Raw genomic sequence first — 20,481 nt, 5'->3', positions numbered from 1 at the left:
CTTAAATTCTAATAATATACTTATTATTCACATAGTTTAAAAGAAAAGAAAAATCATGTAGGAAATTGTTTAAGCACTACAGGCTATTAATGAAATGTCACCCTGTATTTGTAAACAAAACTACCCTGCAGAAAACAAACACTAATTCATATAGACAACATATCTATTCAGAACACACTGCTAGCCACTTTTTTTATGTGCTCAAAAATCTATAGGGAGAAAAAAAAAAGCAAACTAGTACAGCTCTTAGCAGCAATACTTTTTATAATATTTGATATTGAGATGGGGCTATGGGTTGTTTATATTTTTCATATCAGTTATGAAATAATTTTGTCACACTGAAGAAAATGCTCAAATGACAAATAACTCATGATAAACATATGAGATTTTTAATGTAACACAGCAATTACATATATCAATGGAATTTTGTCTTATTTTATAAATGAGTTCTTAAGATGCTAAAGCAAAGGTACAAATACGCATCCCAGTATGTCTAAAAGACCCATATGGATTAGAAAAACCTTTGAGGCAATTACCATAAAATACAATTAATGGTGACCACTGGGTGTTGGGACTGTAGGACAAAACTGTTTTCATTAACACTTTACAGAATTTTTCCAGACGGAAGTGAAACAAAGTCTATACTGAAAGAACACATTGATAAAGGTCCACAAACCCCAGGACAAGCAAGGGGTAGAATAATAAAGCCTTTCAGAGAAGCCAAAATACAAGCAGCTGTAGTGTCTAGGCTGCCCCACAACAGTAAAGCCAACTTGAAAAATAAAGGGATTTGTTCTAAGGCTATGAATATTAACAAGGTAAACTCTAGAATTTATTAACTCAATTGCCAGTTCCAGGCAGGCACAAATCCTACTAGGGGAAAAGGAAGGGGAGGGGAGGAGAAAGGGTGAGAAGAGAAGGGAAGACGGAAAGGGGGAAAAGCCTCTTTAAAAAGACTCACAGTATTTTTTCAAACACATAAGGCAGAGGCGAAGGGGCTGTATGGCGCAATACTGCCATCTAAGACTTTAAAGAAACAGACAGGCACCCACATCGGAGGATCGTCCATCTTCGGAGGATCATCCATCTTTTCCGCTGCTTTTCTGCCCACAGCCCATAAGATGAAGGCTGGGAAAGACAGGTGGGATGAAACAACACACGCACTCAAACCTGACCAAGGGGGCTGGAGAACCATTCAAACAAAGGAAGCCTCTCTTAAGTCCCGCCCGCGGAACCATGGCAACAGCAACAGGAAGTCCCTACCACATTGGAAAGATGAGCTCTTCTTAGGGTAGGATTGGCTGGCTCAGAGTCCGCATGTATATGCTGGAGAGGCTGTTGCCAGTCTGGCTCTAAGTCTTCTGCACTTTCCTTCCAATGCTGTAGTTGCCTGTTGCCTAAGAGACGTGGTTGGTGATGTCCAAAACGGTTCCCGACAGCCCCCTACGTCTCACGCTCCAGACGCAAACAAGGACACGCTCCTCCCCCAGCCTCGAACCCATTTCTGACGCACTCACTATCTTCTAGGCCCTCACTTATCTGAAACTAACTGCCTACAGCAGTGTCCACGACACCAAGCAAGCCTTCACTGGAAACCTCTCATCCTTTGGGAGCCTTCCTCACCTTAGGTAACCCTAAGCATCAGGGAAAAAAGTGCCTGTAGGTTTAATAACGCATAGGCACCCTCCCTGTATCTGAGCTCCCAGAGGCAATGACAAGAAATATACCAAAAGCTTCATGTATTATTTTAGCTGTGTCCTGGAAAAAAAAATCGTATTTTCTAATAGTGCCAGGTTTTATTTTAAAACGGAACTGTACATCACCCTTTTAATGATAGTAGGTTTGCCACAGAGACACACACACAGAACTGGGCGGGGGAGGGGAGAATCAGGTGTGCGGAGAACAGAGGAGGGGGAGTGAGGAGGAGGACAGGGAGGGAGGACAGAAATCCGTGGGGGCGGGGAGGGGTAGCATTGCATCTCTGGACCAGGGGAGGCTCCCAGGAGTCTATGGGGTGACCCTAGCTGAGAATCCTAGCGGTGGGGGTTAAGGAGCCTGAAGTGGTCACATCCTGTAGTCAGGTGGGACTTCCAGTAGAGGGAGGGGTACACCAACCCACCAATAAAACCTCAGGCTCAAAATTTGTTCTGCCTACAAGAAGAGTGGGGGTAAAGATGGGGCAGAGATTGGGCGAATGGCAAAGCAATAACTAGCCCAACTTGAGACCCGCCCCATGGAGGAGAGCCAACTGCTAATGATACTCTGCTATACTCGCAGACAGGAGCCTAGCTTGTCTTCTGAGAAGCTTCATCCAGCAGCTGATGGAAACAGAGGCAGAGACCCACAGCCAAATGATAGGATGAGCTTGAAAAGTCTTGTGGAAGAGTAGGAGGAAGGAAAGAGGGAGCCAGAGGGGCCAAGGGCACCACCAGAACACCTAGAGTCAACTAACCTGGGTCCATCGGGGCTCACAGAGACTGAACCACCAACCAAAGAGCATGCATGGGCTGGACCTAGACCTCCCCCCCACATATGTAACAGGTGTGCAGCTTGGTCATCATGCTTGTCCCTAACAAGGGAACTGGGGGCTGTCTCTGTCCTGCCTTTGAATCCTTTTTCATCAGGTCTTTTAGCCCTGCTGCTACTGGAGGTGCCAGGGCGAATTGATACCCCGCAGGAGCCTCCCCTTCTCTGCGAAGGAGAGGGGTAATGAGTGGAGGGGGTCATGAGGGTGGGGCTGGGAGGGCAGGAGGGAGGAAGCTGGGATCAGGCTGTAAAGCGATTAAGTAAAATCGGGGGGGGGGGGAAGAAAATTAAAAATAAGACACTGTTTTTTACTTTTCATGGCGTCTCTGGGTAGGCAGGCCTTGAGCCAGGGACAAAGAGTATGTCCCTTCCATCTGAGCTCCACTACTTCCCTGAAGTACGGTCCCTTTATTTCCTGGGCATGCTGTTTCCTCAATTGCAAGAACAGAAAGCCAGAGAACTCAGCATTCAGGCAAGGGGGGCTTGCCTTCTGCTAGCTGAGAAAGGGCCTGCTTCTGCTAGTTGAGAAAGGGCCTGCTTCTGCTAGTTGCTCCTCCACACACAATTTCCCCTCCCCCACAAGCTTCCTTCACTTAGAATGTAAAATCCATTCATCAATATGACCTCTAAGCTTTTCTTTCCATTCTGTATCACTGACAGATAAAAAATAATGAGAACTAGGAAATCATGAGAATGAGTAAAATTTGTCATCCTGAAGAGTACCAGACACCCAAAAGTAACCTCTAAGCTTAGGGCTACAATACTGACAAGCCTTTGGATTAAGAGAGTATCTGAAAAGAAATTTTCACTCTTGAGATTTTTTTAAAAAGATTTATTAAGTATACAGTGTTCTGCCTGCATGTACACCAGAAGTGGGCATCAGATCACATTATAGATGGTTGTGAGTCACGATGTGGTTGCTGGGAACTTTACTCATGGCCTCTGGAAGAGCAGCCACCATCTCTCCTGCTCCGAGATTTTGTTTTTAAGTGCAATACTACGTCCCACCTAAATAAACAGCATGGAGGTGCATAGTCTACCACAGCATTGAAAACTAAATTCCATGGATATTTGAGCCCTTCTGTTTCGGGTGAGTTTTTTTTTTTTAATATATTTTATTAATTTATTCTTGTTACATCTCAATGGTTATCCCATCCCTTGTATCCTCCCATTCCTCCCTCTCTCCCACTTTCCCCCTACTCCCCTCCCCTATGACGGTGACTGAGGGGGACTTCCTCCCCCTGTATATGCTCATAGGGTATCAAGTCTCTTCTTGGAAACCATCTATCCTTCCTCTGAGTGCCACCAGGCCTCCCCATGCAGGGAACGTGGTCAAATATGGGGCACCATGAGTTATTTTAAGCTAACTTCTTCAAATAGGAAGCGCATTGTGTTTTCCCAGCATGTAGTCCATAATGGACTACATGTAGGCTGTGCTATTTTGTTACAGAGCCCTTTCTGATTTGAAGGTGCATGGGGAACCCTTTACTTCTAAAGTCATGACTCCAGAATTTGTGGCCTATTAAAAACCATCTAAGTGGGCTGAACAGATAGCTCAGAGGTTGAAAGCAGTGGCTGTTCTTCCTAGAGGTCCTGAGTTCAATTCCGAACAACCACATGATGGCTCAGAACCATCTATGATGAGACCTGGTACTCTCTTCTGGCATGAAGGTGTACATGCAGGCAGGATAATAAATAAATCTTTTGTTAAAAATCATGTAATCTTTGAGTATACACTTGGAAGAGTCAAAACCTACAAACCTCCAGTTACAAGTGTTGCTACAGTCAGCGCCTAGCCTAGGCTCTGGCAGACCACCTATCTTCAGGAAGCCAATTAAACAAAGTAACAGTAAAAAGTGGAAAGATTTGTTTCCTGCAGCCATAGTAGGTAGAGCAAGGAACCCCAGTGATCTGTCCCCAAGCCAGAGAGCAAAAAGTGTGCATAGCTAGGCTATCCCAGTCAAGATATGGTTGCAGCCATTATGTTTTAGGCTCCCGTCCCTTACAAGGTAGTATGACAAGTCATCAGAATTGTGTGAAATCTCTGTTCAAGAGACAGGTTCTTCTTCTGGCTAGCACAGGGCTTTAGCAGTTTAGTTCCCCCAGAATGAGATTCCTGGGGAGATGCCAATTCCTTCAGGTCCACTGTTGCAACAAATAGCCAAGGGAGGAAATGGGCAGGCATCTCCCTTGGATATCTGCAACCCTGCCTGGACACTGATACAAGGAAGTATCAGATTACATGCTCAGGAACAGACTTGCTATTTCTGAGAGGGAAAGTGTGCATGTTCTGTCCTTGACTGTAATCTTAGCGTAGGGGGGACTGTTCAAATACAAGGTATCACAATGTAAAAAGTAAACAAGTAGGGGGCCTGGAGAGATGCTTCAGATGGTAAGAGCCTGTCTGCTATTCCAAAGTTCCTGAGTTCATTTCCCAGCAATCACAATAGTGGCTCACAACCATCTCTAATGTGATCTGATGCCCTCTTCTGGCATGCAGTTGTTACATGCAGGCAGAACACTGTATACATAATAAATAAACCTTTTTAAAACGCAAAACAAATGACTCAAACTTATTACTTTTTGTGAAACGGGGTCTCAAGTAGTCCACGCTGACCTCCAACCAGCTACATAGCTGAGGCTACCTTGAACTCCTGATCCTCCTGCCTTTACCTCCTAAATGCTGGGATTACAGGTGTGCACCATCACACAGGACTGTGACTTAAATGTAAATTGCCTATTTTAACCGATGTGCAGAGATAACAAAGAGGCTAGACAACTTCAGAGCTTGGGCGAGATGGTAGTTTATCTAGGGCAAGGAATAAAGGATGTGACTGTTCTGCCCCAGGTTACAAGATGTGTGGTTTCTGCGAGCTGTTTTCAACCACCTCTTAAATATTTACTCATAAGGATATTTTACTATTTATTTCCTTATTTAATGTGCTCTATCTGCGTGTACACCTGCAGGACATCAGATCCCAATATAGATGGTTGTGAGCCACTATGTGGTTGCTGGGAATTGAACTCAGGACCTCATAACTGCTGAGCCATGTCTCCAGCCCCGATATTTTACTTTTTTGTCCTTACTCTTGGTTTTACTCTTTGCTGAGCTGGGAGTTGAACCCAGAGTTTTGTGGTGCTTAGCAAATGCTCTCACGTTGAATTTATAGTTCTGACCATGTTAGTGTCTTATATGAAATCTTTAAAAGTCCATTTTTATACAAAGTATGTAAAAATAAATGTCTTAAATATGTAAAAAATGATGGCATTTGATGTAATTTGAGTTTATTTTAAAATAAAAAGAATATAGCCAGGTCTCTATTTAGTGACATTTAAAAGGTTAGCAATAACCTCAGGGTACAGTAATGCAGACACTTGGTTAGTGCTCTCAATGGAATTTTGCAAAATGTATCCAAGACAAACACTTGTGCCCCTCCCTGCCTTGGGCTATCAGACTACTGTGAGACAATGGACCCTAAGAAAAAAAGACTTCACCCCAAGAGTCTCATCACGGGAAGGAAAAGGCCCACCCAAGTACCAGCCAGAGGGGGAGCTTGTCTCCAGGAGAGGTTTCACATGCTGCTGACAATTGACAGAGCTGGCCTTCTAGAGCTGACGGTGATGCGTCAAGGATGGGTGGGGTCCCACCTTAGTCATACTGAAGTCTTGCCCTCTGCTGAATCCTAATGTGATTCCCCAAAGGCGGTAGCTAGATCTCTTTATTTGTTCCTTTTTCCCATGTGGCCATCCTGCAATCTCCTTTTTTTGTTCTTCACTGTCGCCTGTCTCTCTAGTTGGCTTATGGTTGTCAGGCCTATCTTGTTAGGGCTTTCGGGACCGGGCTACTGTAACCCAGCAGCAACTCCAGAAACACATCAATTTGTAGGACTCAATTTGAGAATTATCATCTCAAGTGTGGACAAGGATTTATGAACAATATTTGTTGTAGAATAATAAAAATATGTCTGTGAGAAATCACTGACACTGCACTTTTTAATTGCACACACTGCATAATTAAGACATTAATAAAGGAAAAGCTGTTTATGGCACTTGTCCAGTACTGGATAGTACTCAGAGAGGACCTGGCCAAAAATAGGATTTCCTTTTGAATAGCTGTTAGCTGGGTTCATCTTGCCCACCTGACAGAATTGTGCTTTTCCTGATGAGAGCACAGCAGACTTAATGGTGGTTGTGACCATGCAAATGCCCCCTAGAGTTGACTCTTACATATTCTTTGATAATGGCTGGTTCAAAGTCAGGGTTGTCTCCTTTTATTATAGGAATAGAGCCTAACTGGAGACCAGTCATGCTGACTGCACAACAGCAGAAACTTTCCCAGCAACCTGAAACTTCAATTGTGAGACAGGACTTTCTTTCTCAGTTTCTAAGAAGCCTTGTTAGTACACTACTTATTTCCCAGCCTTATTAGAAGGCAGGACTCCTTTAGCTAAATCTTATTTTGTGCAATTTAATGCTTTTTAAGCAAGCTTATTAAAAAATCCTTTCTAGCATCAATTTTTATTACTCAAGTTTCTCTTGCACCAGTCGCATTGGGGTTTAAATATTATTTTTAACTTCAGAAACAGTGGAGGAAATTTTTAAGTATTTTATGGAGGCTATATATTGAGATTCTGGGTTTAAACAAAATATACTGATTACCCAACAATAAACTAAACAGAATTCAGTATGAGGCACTATGTTATCTCAAATACAGAAAAATGAATGATATACAAAACAGGTTGAAGTGTGGAAATAATTAAAGGAGATGTATGAGTAGCTGGCTCATGGATATTCTCTCTTCTATCTTGTCTATGGAGTCCAAAATGAATGCAATAGAAATCAACTGTTAATCTAAGTATGCTCAAGAGAGACTATCAGGATAATGAGAATGTCAAGCCAACTTGGCTGCATACCTAGACATTGTCTCAAAACACTATGCCAAAAAGAAATAAAATGTCATTTTAGAGTAGTAGCCAATTAATGATGGAGTGAAGGAATAAGAAAAATGGCTTCTCCAGACTTTGTAAACTCCTATAAGCCACTGGGCAGACTCAAGGGGGCAGTCAGGCTTCTTCATGATGACAAATGAAGTCAGGCTGCCAATGGACATATAAAAGAAGTGCAACTTATGCTGGTCTCTGCGAAACTGTAACTCCTTTAAAGTGCAAGTGGTAGAACAACAGTGGTGAGGCCACGACTCTCGCAGTTAATGAATACAAAAGGGTTCACAATGGCTAAAATAAGCAAAGCCAAAACGTAAGAGTGAAAAAGATTTATTACCAGCAACATGCAAGGAGAGCCCAAGGGCTATTTTCAAAGCAGTGCCCTCTTGGAACAAAGGAAGCATGGGGAATTTATTCAAGAATCCTCTACATATTCACAGAGGGGTGGGCCCATTCCTCAGTAAGTCCAGCTTAAGGTCAGAGCACACGCCTAAAGAATTACGAGTGATGAGCACGAAGGCTTCTCTCTAGGAAGGCTCAGCTCATACCTTAAAGTTGTAGCTGAGAATAAGGAAAAAACACCTTCAATATCAAGACACAAGTCTGCCCCAGAAGGTACCTGTTTCAGAGGCTAGCATCACCTACCTGCTTTTCTCTTCTTCTCTGACAGTAGCAGAATCTCTTGCTCTCACCATCCCACCCACAGCAACTATTGCCCTTTGCACATATTTTGATGACTTCTCCACAGCTCTCATGCTGCCTTCTTCATGAGGGAATTTAAATTAATGTGCATGTTCAAACTTACTGAATCAGAGTGTATAGGGTTCAACATTGCTACTGAGATTATAAGACAGGATCTAACTGGGCTACATTAACATGAGGTCAAAGATTATGAGGAAAACAGTTATTAAGAGTCTAGGGCTGGGCTAGAGGGACGGCTCAGTGGTTAAGAGCACTGGCTGCTCTTCCAAAGGTCCTGAGTTCAATTCCCAGCAACCACATGGTGGCTCACAACCATCTACAATGTGATCTGACGTCCTTTTCTGGCCTGCAGGTGTTACATGCAGGCAGAACAGTATATACATAATAAATAAATCTTTAAAAAAAAAAAAAAGAGTCTAGGTCTAAGCCAGACTTGGCGCATGCTTTTCATCCCAGCACTCGGGAGGCAGAGAGAGATGGATCTCTGTGAGTTCAAGGCCAGCCTGGTCTACAAAGTGAGTGTAGACAGCCAAGGCTACACAGAGAAGAAACCTTGACTTAAAAAAGCAAAAGTCTAGGGCTAGCAAGGTGGTGGTGGTAGTTGGGTGCACGCCTTTAATCCCAGCACTTGGAGACAGAGGCAGGGGGATCTCTGTGAGTTCCAGGCCAGCCTGGTCTACAAAGTGAGCTCCAGGGCAGCCAAAATTTCAGAGACACATTGTCTTGAAAAAACAAAAGAGGGGGTTGGAAAGATGGTTCAGAGGTTAAGAGCACTGACTGTTCTTCCAGACGACCAGGGTTCAAATCCCTGTATCCACATAGCAGCTCACAGTTGCCTGCAACTCCAGTTCCAGGGGCTATGACACTCTCACACTGACATACACGCAGGCAAAACACAAGAGTACATTAAAAAGTAAACAAACGAACAAAAACAAACAAAACACCAAGCTGGTGGCACATGCCTGCAATCCCAGCACTCAGGCAGGCAGAGACAGGAGGATCTCTGAGCTCGAGCCAGTCTGGTCGACAAGGCAAGTACAGGACAGCCAAGGTCTATACAAAGAAACTGGTCTTGCAACAACAACAAAATGGCTAGAGAGACAATCCAGTGGTTAATAGTACTTGCTGCTCTTCCAGGTATCTAATTTCAGTACCTAGCACCCACATCAAGTGCCCCACAGCTGCATGTAATTCCAGTTCTGGGCGATGCAATACTCTCTTCTGACTCCTAGGGGTACGGTATGCATACAGTACACACACATACTCATAATTAATAAACATTTTATAATCCTAAGATTTTTTTATTACAAAAGTAACCCTGACCCTTGAGACTTGCTTATTGGTAGGATTTCTGGTATCAAGCACGGGCACCAGGACCTCCGAACTTTTTGGACTCAGCAACGGCTGTCGGCTACAAGCAGGGTCGGATCATACTGGATGCACATATCCTTGATCTCCTTAGAGGCTTCATCCACACACTTTTGATAATAGGCCACCAGGCTTTTTGGAGATGGGGTGTTGGATAGGATAAATTTGGGCGACACCACCTTTCACAGGGACACCATATCCACACCAGCAAATCGCTCCTTGCCCAAAAGCAGAAAGGGTTCCAGTAACTTGTACTGCAGAACGTGCGGGTTGATCACCTCCAGGGGACATCATTGATGAGCCTGTTTCCCCCATTTACAGTGGCTGTCTTCTTGCCTCAGAAGAACGGACTGCAGCAGACCCTTGGACTACACAGCTGAGAGTCAGAACACAAGCTCCTCACCATGCAGCGCCACCACCAGAAAGACTAAATGGGTGTGTGTGTGTTTTTGTGTGTGTGTGTGTGTGTGTGTGTGTGTGTGTGTAATTTATTCACTTTACATTCTGATTGTAGCCACTTCCTCCCTCACTGCCCCTAGGCTTCAGAAAGGGGGAGCCCTCGTCCCCTATCATTTGACCCCAGACTATCAAACCTCATGTGGACAGCCTGCATCCTCTTCATCTGCCTGGCAAGGCAGCCCCACCAAGGGGTACTGACCAAGGAGTGGGCACCAGACTCCATGTCACAAGTAGTCCCTACTCCCCATATTACAGGACCCACAAGGAGACTGTGCTGCCTATCTACTGCATCTGAGCAGAGGGTCTAGGTCTCCTCCATGCATGTCCTTGGTTGGTGCATCAGTCTCTGCAGCAACCCCCTCTCCCCAGCGCAGACTCATTGGCTCCATTTTTAAGAGTCCTAGAGGTATTCACCTTCACAGGTAGCAAGTATAGAAAAATAGCTGGGAATTAGAGAAATCACGAATGTGAATTTTGTTTGGAGTCTTCCTAGGTAGTTTAGGGAGACTTTATCAGGACTCTGGGAAGCAAGAAAAGTCGGGGTAAAATCTAGTGACACAAATGAAAAATGGGATGACATTTTAATATGAATTTTGCAAAAAAGGACAGAACATTGTGGATGTGTCTCAATGGTAGAATGCTCACTCAGTAGTCTCCATGGACTGGGTTTTATGGGCAACACAAACTGTCAGACAGCTACAGAAAAAAGAAACTTTCTATTTATCCTTAAAGCAGAAGCACAGTTAAAGAGCAAAACTCAAAGAAAGTAGCCACAATGTTTGTGACACCTGGGGTTTTGTAGCTGTTATCTAATACCATGATATTTAAAAAAAAATCACTAAATGAGAGTGAGGGCATAAAATATAGGAATTTTCATATAATGGATATTAACTTTCCTTCAGTATATAGTCAAAGTATTCAGAGTCTATGTTCTTAATACAATAAGCCTACTTCAAAAAATATAAACAATTCATTATACTGAAAACCTATATACACATAATACTGTTTTGTAGAGAGGATATCTTCAAAAAGTATATAAATGTGCTTTCCTGGTTCACATTTCATTTTTGGATTTTTCTCCAAATGGCACTGTTCTTTTTCTATTAGAAAGCAGAAAGGGGACGCTTGATATATATCTCACATATAAGCTACGACATTTAAAGAGTATATTTGGGGCTGAGGATCATTTAATAGTTGGCAGGAAGCTTGCCTGGCATCCACAAAGTCCTTGGCTCCACTCCAAGCCACATATAAACTGAAGCCATAGCTGTTATCCCAGCATTGAGGTGGAGACAGAAAGATCAGATCATTCTCAGCTACAGCTAGCTTGGGCTATATAAAACTATCTTCTTTTTTTTTTTTTCTTTAAATAAGGTACATGGGCTGGAGAGATGGCTCAGTGGTTACGAGCACTGGATGTTCTTCCAGGTCTTGAGTTCAATTCCCAGCACCCACATGGTGGCTCACAACCATGTGTACTATGATAAGATGCCCTCTTCTGGTGTACATGACGACAGCATACTCATATACATAATAAATAAATGCCTTTAAAAAAATAAATAAGGTACATTTTATCAGTCTCAATTTTTAGAAGATGTGTCTACTCTACATTTTAACAAGTATGAGAAACAATAACAGGACACATAGCATTGGCAAGACATAAGCAAAGAACCTTTACTTCCTGAATCAGGTGCTAATATCATCTAATGACGAGCTGTGCTGGTGGGAAACAGGCCATACTGATGTGAAGTCAATCATCACGAGTCTGCAGACACCGCAAAGAAGGCAATGATGCCCCGATTTCTTATACTCTTACATTGTACATGGCTTTGCAGAACACTTTCCTGTTCCTAAAGGCACAGGTAACCCATTTTACGTTTAAACTTTTAAAGAATTATTTGTATGCGTGTGAATGTTTAGCCTGAATGTATGTCTATGTACCACGTGTGGGCCTGGTGCCCATGGAGGTCAGACGAGGCAAGGAAGGATCAAGGGAATTGGATCCCCTGAAATTAAAGTTATGCATGTTTTTGAGTCACCATGTGAGTGCTGGGACCCAAACCTGGGTCCTCTACAAAAGTAACAAGTGCTCTTAAATACTGAGACATCTCTCCAGGCACAAAAGATTTCAGTATAATAACATATTCATAACTAAGAACGAAGTGGTAAGTGGATAGAAAAGCCATGTTAAGTAAGTGTTCAAACACTATTGAGTACTACAAAGTTATAAATAATTTTTTTTAAAGCTGGCATGATGGCTCAGCAGTTGAGAAAGTAATGTTCTTGCAGAGGGCCCAAGTTCAGTTCCCAGTACCCATGTTTGGTGGCTCACAACAGCCTGTTACTCCAGCCCCAGGGGATCAGATGCCTCTTACCTCTGAGGGCACCTGCACATGTGTCCATATATACCCAGCACTCAGGCACTCGTGAACACACACACAATTAAAAACAAATCTTTAAAATATAGTCTTCTAAAAATTACTATGAAGATATCATCACTTATATACATATTGAACAATATATGCACATTGAAGGCACATTTCTGGACTTTTTTTTTGGTGTGAAGAGAAAACAATGGGGAACAAAAGAAAGAAAACTAATAGAACCATGTCATTAGGAACAAGGTTTTATGTAGGAAAATGTCATACCTTTTTCGGTAATTATTTGGTCAAGGTGATTCATGTTGAATATGAGAGTGGTAATTAAATTAGTACATGTGTCAGTTCCCAGCCCCTCAAAGGGGAGTCTGCGCTCAGCTCAGGCTGGATTCTGACTCAGTGAATACTCACCATCCCTCAGAAATCTTGAAAAGTGCATTTCTTCTCCACTCCTACAGTCCCCCAACCTCTGGAAGGGAAACTAGGTGTCTATTAACTCTAATAAGCCTCCAGTAGACCCTTGACCCAAGCTAGCTCCCAGGCTGTTTCAGCTAACCTGCCCTCCTTATAATCTTAAGCCCTTACAACCGGCAGGACGCTGCCCCCACTTTTGCTATCACATAACCCTGACAACTGTCTATCTGATCCTCTCCCTGTTTTTCCTGTCCTGGAGAGGTACCCATGGTAGACAACCCCTGCCCCCCGCCCTCGCAAATGCCTTTTGACTATTCTCTGTGTCTTAGCTATGAAAACAAAAATCACAAACTTTTCACCTGACCGTAGAGTGGCCATCTTGGTGGTTTACTGAGCCCTTGCTTACATGTAAATGAGGTTTACTGTAATGATCACAAGCACATAAGTGTGTGTGTGTGTATACACAGGCGCAGGCGCATGTGCGAAAGAAAACTCCTGGAAAGAAGCTGCGCCTGCAAAGACTGGCTCGTTAGAACTGCAGAGAAGCGCAGAGAGAGAGGGATGCTGCAGGGCCAGAGGCTCACTACCTTATGCTGGCTAGTTATAGCCAGCCACTCCTTGCACCTCTACATTGGAACAACTGTAACCAACAGTAACCTTTCGGGATCTATTATCCTAGCAGACCACTAGCTTCCGCCACCCAAAAGCTTAGCTACATCTTGGGCCTATAGGGAAGTTTCCCTCATTTAAGCATAGCTTTGATGCATCCTCCAAAGCATTTTAAATTTGCCTTTGATTCATTCTTTATTCTCTAAAACTATAAAACTCCATGATATTGCTTCCATATGGAACACGACATTTGGCGTAACCTAAATCTGTGTTGCTGGGTCGTGGTGGGGCAAAATGGATAAAAAATAAACTATCTCTTATTTCCTTTAAGATGAAAACTGTGGTTTAAGTTGAGATGTGTGTTTTGTAAAAAGTTTAAGAGCACCACAGCAAATATGAATCTCTATATGTTTAAATTGTACCTTTATGGAGGAGAAAACCTACAAGGCAATTACCACAAAATATAAATAATGATGCCCTCAGGGTGATGAAATTATAGTAAGGACTGTTTTCATTAGAGTTTACAGAAATTTCTAGACTGAGATGAAATTTAGTCTTTATTGCAAGAATGTGCCCACAAAGGTCCCCAGGACGGAGGACAAGTAAGGGAAACAATGACCAGACTTTTCAGAGAATAAACATTAAGAAGCCTGTGCCTAGAAAGCCCCACAGGAGAAATAGCAACTTAAAAAGCAAAACATTCACTTCCACATATCCTGAATTGTTGGGAGGGAACCTCCAGAAGGCAGCAAATTGATCCCAGAAGCCCAACAGGCAAAAAGTCCAACTCCCCACCCCCCCTTTTTTTCTAAGCACGAAGGGTGGGTACAGCTACGCACTCAGTAGCATCCTAGAGCAATACTGCCACCTGAGGGTCACAGCAATTAACTGGCACACTTCAAAAGAACTGCTTGCTTTAAAGCTGGATCACTAGCAATGATATCTTGAGATAGCCAAAATTTTTACAAAAAGCATTCTTCTTTTGCCAGGTGGACCCACAGAACATGACCCACACCATAAAAACCTTTCTTGCTGTGGCCCTTGGAACTGTAGAAACTGAAAGTTCTTGATTCACCTCACCAAGAATTAGCAGGCTTTGAGGCTGTGCAGAGACAGCAGTGAGGCCTCTTCAACTCTCCCATTGGGGCACACCAAGACACACTTTCCCAGTGTTGTAGTTGCCAGTGGGCTGAGGGATGGGACTGCTGATGTCCTGGAAGAGCTGCCCCACCCACCATCCTATACTGGTCCTTTGGACACCTGTCCCACTCAAGCAGCCTTGGGACTCATTCTTCAGGAGGAGCACTCACTGTCGTTCTCTTGCTCCTTACCCTACCTACCACAGAGCCAAGGCCACAGAGCAGGAGGCCACTGGACCCTCCTCTTCAAGAAACCTCTTGCTTCTCTTTAGTATACCTGCTCTTTGACATGCCCTAGGCAGCAGGAAAGACTGCCTTTCTGTCAAGGTCGGGAATGGACAGGTCGGTGCCCACGATATACCTGAATGTACTGAGCTCCTGGACAAAGATAAGAAAACTGTAAGCTTTCTTAATTATTTACCTTCTATTCCTACATAACGGGGGGGGGGGGGGGGGAGGGGGGGACACACCAAGCCATATACTTTACCAAAACAAGCTTTCACTTTAAACACTATCATAGGCAGACATGATTTTCTGAAAGGCAGTTCTTGGACCAAATTTCTTTCTGTCCCATCTGTCTGTCTTTCCTTAGGCCAGTGTTCCCTCTGTTTTAAAAAAGGGGGAGAAATAAAGTGAGCAGCCCACTAGGGGAGCTGGCGTTGCAGAAGCATGGACTGAAGACAGCATTCTTCTCAGAGGACACTGACAGGGCCAGCCCTGGCTCTCCATGGCCACACAGCACCCTTTCGTTCTTTCTTCCTCCTGGCAGCACTAACAACTACACACCTGAGGTCTTTTATTTCAAACGAGTGATACCCTCATGGGAAAACTCTACCAAAGAGCACATCATACTTCCCTATATTTAACTACTACTGGCACATGAAGTTGTGTTGTTGGGTTACAGAAGGCTTTGTTTTCAAAGCAGAAAGGCTGCTAGCTGGGATGAAGACAGGCCAGCAGCAGGAGGAAGTTACTGGTGAAGGGCAGTGGGCCACAGATTAACACAGTCATATGTATGACAAGGAAAACACCAGGCCACCTGGCTGAACTTTGCTTTTGACAATGGTCCTCAAGGCCTTGTGCTCTGTCCCTGTCTGAAACCTTACTTTGGAGGGGTGGTTCATACCCACCCTAGGCCCAGGTACCACAATATTAATGGAGAAAAAGTAGTGAATTATTAAATATCATATGCAGCTGAAGCACACAAAGGATGGTGAAACCAGCTAACTCCACAGGGGAGGCAAGATGAAATTTCTCTGGGGCAGTGGTGTCAACCTTTCTGATGCTACAACTCTTTAACACAACTAATTTCCCCATGTTGTAGTGACTCCCAATCATAAAAGGATTTTCACTGCTACTTCCTGTTAAGTTCGCTACTGCTATGAATCATAATGTCAATATCTGAGTTTTCTGATGGTCTTAGACAACCTCTGTGACTAGGGCATCCCACCCTCAAAGAGGTTAAGACCCACAAGTTGAGAAGCCAGTGCTCTAGAGCAAAGAGAAGGCCACATAAGGGAGGTCAGCTGTTGAGAAACTAAATTTTCCTCAATAATCTCATCCTCAGGCAAAGAAAAGGCTAAAGAGCCTGGTGCAAGACAGAAGAGAAACCTGAATAGCAGGGATGGATTTCCCATGGTTCTGACAACAGATTACCCTGCAAGAGAGATTTGCTGATGATATGCCAAAGGGAATGAGGCCACATCTTAACCAGGCTGTAGGGCCTCCTGCCTTCTTTATAAGCCTAAACGTCACATCAGAACCCTGAAAGTGGCCATGGGCAGAAGGGCATCACTAGAGCTCTGGAACTCTTCCCAGTGTGCCCACATAAAATAAATGTCTTTTCTCTGTTTCTCACTGGTGACAAAACATAGCTTGTGGCTGTGAGCATCCAGGCTCTGACCGTAACAACTCCAGTAATACTAGGTACCAAATACTAAGAGGTGAGTTAGAAGTTTACGGTTGCTGGATTGATCCAAGAGAACCTTTATCTTCACCGTTATTTATTTACTTACGATTTGAGTTTTGTTTGTTAGAGGTAAGCCTAGGCCTTTGCACATGCTAGGCCACTATCTCCTATTGAGTAGTGTTCCATGCCCCAATGTCCTCATTTTAAAATACTTAGATCTTATATGATATCTTCGTACAGAAGTAAATGTATCTCTCTTTGAAAATGTGAGTAGTGGCATACCAAAAAACAAACAAACAAACAAACAAACAAAAACACCAAAACCCAAAAACTAGAACTTACTGGCAACAAACGATTACAAAATTAAAATTTTAGCTCAGTGTGGTGGCACACGCCTTTGATCCCACGCAGGTGGATCTCTGAGTTCAAGGCCAGCCTGGTCTACAAACTGAGTCCAGGACAACTATGGCTATTACAAAGAGAAACCCTGTCACAAAAACCTTTAAAAAAAAAAAAGAAAGAAAGAAAGAAAGAAAGAGAGAGAGAGAGAAAAGAAAGTTAAAAATGTAAACTCAGTTTATAGTACTGTGATGGATAGTTTTAACTGTTAACTTGCCATACCCTACCACCAATCACCTGGGAAGAGCCTCTCAATAAGGAGTTATCTAGATAAGGTTGATCTGTGAGCTTATCTTTAGGAGTGTTTCGAGTGTTGATTGAGCTGGGAAGACCCAGCCCACTAGAAGTAGCACCATTCCCTAGCCAGCTACCTAGGGTTGTATAAGAGCAAGCACAGGATCCATGGTTATTCTCTCTTTGCTTTCGACTGTGAATGTGGTGATTAACTTCCTGCCTGGACTATAACAAACGTCACCTTCAAATTGTAAGCCAAGGAAATGCTTTTTCTTCCCTATGTTGCTTTTAGTCAGGGTTCCCTTTGGAGGAAGCAATGAAGTCAAGCTGTCAAAGGACAGGGAAAGCAGGTGGAGCCCCGCAGCTCTAGGGGAATGGCAAAACAAAGCTGACTAGTGAAGTCACTACTGTCACCTGCTTATCAGCAAAAGCTCCGTCATCTCCCACAGGTCTCTTCAGCAGCAACTCCTGGCCTTCCCTTCCATCCACTCTGAGGTACAGGCCTGTCTCCACAGTGGCCATCTGTACTACCATGGAGCTAAAAACAATGCTCATGCTTGGGCAACTTACTGAACCAGAATCAGATAGGTCTGACACTTCTGAGAAGAGAAAAAGACAAAGACAAACGTAAGGAGATTATCTAAGAACACCGAATTGGGACGTCCTCTCAAAAATCGCCAACTACTTCAGGGTAGGCATTCCTATACAGTTACTGGGGGTTTTCTTATTTCTTTCCTTCTCTTTTTCCTTTTTAAGATCTTCAAGGCATTTTAAAGGGGAGTTTAGGCAGAATAAGTAGACACTCAAAAGAAGAATAAAGATTAAAATAAGTGACAGAGGAGGCAAGTAGTGGGGGGGGGGGGGAATCCTTTCACCTTTTTACCCAGGACTAAATCCCTAAAAACGGGGTGAGTGCTGAGGGTATGCTCAGTGGTTAGACACTCACCTTGCATAGTGTAAGCACCAGATATTATCCCAGCACTGGGGCAAAAGATCAATAAATTTGGTTATAAAAAAAATTATATCCAGGTGTGGCGGTGCACACCTTTAATCCCAGCACTCAGGGGACAAAGGCAGGTCAATCTCTGTGACTTTGAGGCCAGCCTGGTCTACAAAGCAAGTTTGGGACAGCCAAGGCTACAGGTAGAAACTCTGTCTCAGGAAAAAAAAAAAAAAGAAACAAGGAAAGAAAGAAAAGAAAAAGAAAATTATACATCTGAAATGACAAACATAACTGCAAAGTTAAAAAAAAAGTCAAGGATTTGCAAAGCAGTGCTTGCTTCAGCAGCATATATTTTAAAATTGGAGCAATACAGCTGTATGGCTAAGTTCTGTACATAAAAATGACATTCAAATTTGTGAAACATTTTAAATAAACTTTACCTCCTATGGAAAAAACTGCCTACCTGTTAATAAATTGACATAATTCACTTTCAAAAAAGAAGAGGAGGAAGAATTTGTAACACAGTAACCGATGGTAGCTAATTTCTATATGTGTAACTATTAAAATTAATAATATAGCTACCTTTAAAACTTGCTTGGAGCTGGGAAGTAGTGGTGCATACCTTTAGCCCCAGCACAGGGGAAGCAGAGGCAGGTGAATCTCTGAGTTCAAGGCCAGCCTGGTCTACAGAGCAAGTTCCAGGACACCCATGGCTCCACAGAGAAATCCTTTCTGGAAAAAAAAAAACAAAAACAAAAAACAAAAAACTAAAAAAATTTTAAAAATAAAAAAGAATTAGGACTTGGGCTCAGTGGCATGTATAAGGTCCTAGGTTCAATCCCCAGGACCACAATAATATTAATAATAATATATATTTAAGAATTATTATTATGTAAACATGTATTAGTTACATATAAGCACAAATATTATTAAACATTTTAGAGTTAAGACAATATATGGTAATGGCTATTATTTGTATTAAATACTAGCTTCTAATACTTACAACAATCTGTTATTAAAAATCATAGTAAAGGCATGGTAAACAAGAATCCTCATAGGATGAGTACTGACACTTTCTTCCAAGAGTGAATGCATCGTTTGGCCTTTGGATCTAATCTACTTCTGAAAGTGCAGTGGGGATAGTTGGCAATATCTGTCGGCACAAAAATTTTCTTTTTGATTTAGAAAGGAATTACCTTTAAGAAATATACTGAAATGCTTTCCTCCTTTGCACTGCCCTCCCTCACTTGCAGATGTGGACACAGGAGGATTGGTAGCGCTGGTCATCTCAGGTAGACTAAACAGCCACTTCCAGGCTACTCTGGGCTAATGGAGAACCTGCTCAAAGAAACATAAAACTTAAGAAGGACACAAGCTAAAAGCCTGCTGACCTCTGTGGGCCAGCACCCTCTGAAGCAGGTTCTGCTAGCACTCTTGCTTTATGAAAACTGTGGTACACAGATATAGGCACAGTAACCAAGGGTATCCAGATGAGCAAAGGGAGTACCAAAATTTGCCAACATCACTGGTCCATCACTGTCTAATCACAGGCTTGCTTTGTAAAAATGCTTTGCTGCATCTAATACAAGGCTGACATCCATGCTAGGCACCGGCCTACCAGGGGACAGTATCTCCAGCTCTCTTGACTCTTTCTTCACATTTCAGGACAGTCTGACTAAACAGGCCTAGCTGGCCGTCAACTCACTCTGTAGCACAGGCAGGCCTTGCACTGCGGCCCTTCCTACCTCAGTCTCTCCAGTGGCTTGACTATAGGCCTGTATAGCAGGCCTGCAGCACTAGGCCTGATCTAACTCAGTCACATTGTATGTATAGAGAAGGGTACCCTGCAGAAATCAGGTACTTTTCAAGAAATCAGGTCATTTGTTCAACAGATACCGAGGTTGAGAACACACAGGTGTTCTGATGGGTGCTGAGCTGAAATTACAACGGTGAACAAGCAGAAAGCAAAGCCAAGTACGGCACAATCCTAGGCACAACAGCTTATGATACATGACATTGACATAAAGAGATAAATTAGTTATTACACGATTCTGTCACTTTTGGAAAAAAAGGTTCAAGTCTTTTTGTCATTTTAAGGTTCATTTCTATCACTTTTTAGTTGTGTGTGTGTTTGTGTGTGCAGGTGCTCATAGAGGCCAGAGGCATCAGACCTTCTGGAGCCAAGGTGTGTGCTAGGCAGGGTGATCTGCAACAGCTTTTGACTGCTCAGCCATCTCTCAAAGCAGCTCCTGCCTTTTTCAAATAATTAAGTAACACACAGACCTTGTAGGAAGGTTCAATGTGATTTCAATTTTTTTAGGCTGTTAAACCAATAAGGCAAATACTCATCTGTGTTTAAAATATACCCATATGGATGGGAAGAAAAAAAATCCGTGAATCAAGTATCATAAACTATGAATAGGGAGCACAGGATGATAACGACATGGGTAAGAACTGC

The 20,481-nt window shown here is 43.0% G+C and overlaps 1 protein-coding gene across 5 annotated transcripts in view; it reads right to left on the bottom strand.

Annotated features, from left to right (window-relative positions):
• The window catches only part of LOC311602305 (protein FAM156A/FAM156B-like), a 152,931-nt gene that overhangs the window by 91,801 nt on the left and 40,649 nt on the right, over positions 1-20,481 (bottom strand). The window lies entirely within an intron of this gene.

This window comes from Acomys minous, assembly GCF_964271855.1.
Source record: "Acomys minous genome assembly, chromosome: 7".
Lineage (NCBI taxonomy): Eukaryota > Metazoa > Chordata > Mammalia > Rodentia > Muridae > Acomys > Acomys minous.
This window is presented reverse-complemented; position numbering and strand designations above follow the sequence as displayed.